The following is a 3,069-nucleotide window of genomic DNA, read 5'->3' on the forward strand; positions in this document are numbered from 1 at the left end:
TGGGAGATGCGGGAAGAGACTGGACAAAAATCGTGCACCTATGGATGAGGACAGTGTGTGGGGAGTGAGGGCAGAGGGTGGGGTGGGAACCGGGAGGAGGGGAGTTATGGCGGGAAAAAAGAGGAACAAATGTAATAATCTGAACAATAAAGATTTAATTAAAAAAATATTTTAAAAAAATGAAAAATAAAAATAAATAAATAAATAAAAAGCCCACTGCATGGGAGAAAATATTTGCCAATGTTATATCTGATAAGGGTTTAGTCTCCAAAATTTATAGGGAACTCATATGACTTAACAAAAGGAAGATAACCCAATCACAATATGGGCAAAGGACCTAAATAGACACTTTTCAAAAGTGGACATACAGAAAGCCAAGAGACATATGAAAACATGCTCAAAGTCACTAATCATATGAGAGATGCAAATCAAAATGACAATGAGGTAACATCTCATACATGTCAGAATCGCTATCAACAATTCAACAAACGACAAGTGGAGAAAAAGGAACCCTGGTGCACTGCTGTGGGAATGCAGACTGGTGCAGCCACTGTGGAAAATTTTTTATAGTTTTCTCAAAAAATTAAAAATGGCACTCCCATGTGACTCAGTAATCCCACTGCTAGGAATATATCTCAAGAAATCAGAAACACCAATCAGAAAGGACATATGCCCTCCTATGTTCATAGCAACACAATTTATAATTGCTACGATTGGGAAACAGCCTAAGTGGCCATCAGCAGATAAGTGGATTAGAAAACTCTGGTACATCTACACAATGGAATACTATGCTGCTGTACAATAGAAAGAACTCTTACCTGTTGTGGTCCAACATCAGCAGGTCCAGGGGTTCCCAAAGGTGTGGACGGAGTCAGCGAAGAAGGAATGACACGGAGACAGCTTTAAGTTGATCAGCAGCCTAGCCAGGATCTCTAGCCAGGATCTCCAGCCCAAGTTCTGTCTAGGTTCTCCAGCCAAGTTCTATCTCCAGGTTCTGTCTAGGTTCTCTAGCCATGTTCTCTTGCTAGGTTCTCCAGCCAGGTTCTGTCGCCAGGTTCTGTCTTCTATTGTCTTGTTACATCTGTATTTATACCAGTTGATTTTAATCCTGTCAATTTCTATTCCAAAGGCTAGGGTGTTTCTTATCTCCATTCCAGGGAGTAAAGATTATGTAGCTTAAGCGTGATTGTTCATAGTTAAAGTGATTAACTACCCGCCTGGCACTTCGTTAAGGGATTTTATTCCCTCCCTAACTTCAGGGAAAAATCTCTACCTGGGGAAACAACCTTTCTCGGAGAGGTGACCTTGGGTAAAACACATAGCGCAAAGAAGGGGAGCAAACATATTAAGAACAGTATGCCATATACACCAGGTCCCTTGAGACATATGCTGTACAGATGTTTCTTCCCTGCAGCAAATGTGTCAAGCAGCAAGGATGGACCGGCTTCCGGCACTTACCATTTGCAACAGCATGATGGACCCGGAGAGCATTATGCTAAACGAAATAAGCCAGTCAGAGAAAGATAAGTATCACATGATCTCACTCATTTGTGGAATATAATGAACAACATAAACCGATGAACAAAAATAGATCCAGAGACATAGAAGCATCTAACAGATTGTCAAACCTCAGAGGGAAGGCAAGGGAGGGTATGTTTAGGGGGAGGGGGTTGGAGATCAAACAAAGGACTTGTATGCATGCATACTAGTATAAGCATAATCAATGGACACAGACAGTAGCAGGGGAAGGGCATGTGCTGGGGGAGGGATCAGCTGGGGAGATGTCAATGGGGGGAAAGGGAGACATATGTAATACTTTAAACAATAAATAAATTAAATTTAAAAAAATTCTCTAGTTCAGAATTTTTCAACATCATACTAGTAAATATTGAGATACCTTTGAAGATGGTGGCGTAGGTAAATGCTGGTACTCACCAGCTCCCAAACACACCACCCAGGGCCAGCCCCAGGCACAGGCAAACCTCAGTTGGTGGCTGCCCAGCCGCCTAGGGCCGGCCATGACTTGCACTGCCAGCAGTGGTAGCAGCAGAGGTGTGATGGGGGCATCGCCTTCCCCTGATCACTGGGTCACCTCCCACCCCTGAGGGCTCCCAGATTGTGAGAGAGGGCAGGCCAAGCTCAGGGACCCCCCCCCCCTCCAGTGCATGAATTTTCATGCACTGGTCCCTTAGTATAAATATACTAGGGGCCCGGTGCACAAAAATTTGTGCACTGGGGAGGGGGTTCCCTCAGCCCAGCTTGCCCCCTATCACATACTGGGAGCCCTAGGGGAGGATGTCCTACCTGCTCCCTGCTCCCCTTGGGGAGTGGGCCTAAGCCACAGTCTGGCCTCCCTTTGTGGGTGTCGACGGGGCTAATTAGGAGGGGGCACCAGCCCCATCACCGCACTGTTGCAGCCACTGCCAGTCACCACAGCCACCAAGGTGTTTTCATCAACACGGACTCCAGTCCCTTTACCATGAAAAAATGACAACTTTCTTTAGGCATTTTCAAGAAGTGTCTTTCATAGGATATGACATTTCTTTCTTTCTTTATCCTCACCTGGGGATATGTTTCCATTGATTTTTAGTTTAGGCATTTTGTCTTTCATAGGATATGACATTTCTTTCTTTCTTTATCCTCACCTGGGGATATGTTTCCATTGATTTTTTGATTTTTTGGAAGAGAAAGGGAAAGACAGAGAGAAACATCAAAGTGAGAGGAACACTTTGATTGGTTGCCTCCTGCATGAGCCCTGACCTGGGCCGGAGCCAGGGAGGAACCTGCAACCTAGGTACATGCCCTTGGTCAGAATTGAACCCAGAATCTGCGTTGGGCAGGCCGAGGCATTATCCACTGAGCCAAACCGGCTAGGACAGGATATGACATTTCTTAACCCTCCAGCAGCAGACCTTCATTTTTTTCTCCAGGAGTGTGGTAAAAAAAACCCTAGATCACTTTTTGGACTCTTATTACCCAAGTTACTAAGAATATTACCAGTGGCATACAGGGAGCTTAACCAATCAGCAGTCAGAAAAGGTGTTTCCTCTGTAGTTCACACCAATCGCC

This window comes from Myotis brandtii, unplaced genomic scaffold (assembly GCF_000412655.1).
Source record: "Myotis brandtii unplaced genomic scaffold, ASM41265v1 scaffold3914, whole genome shotgun sequence".
Taxonomy (NCBI): Eukaryota; Metazoa; Chordata; class Mammalia; order Chiroptera; family Vespertilionidae; genus Myotis; species Myotis brandtii.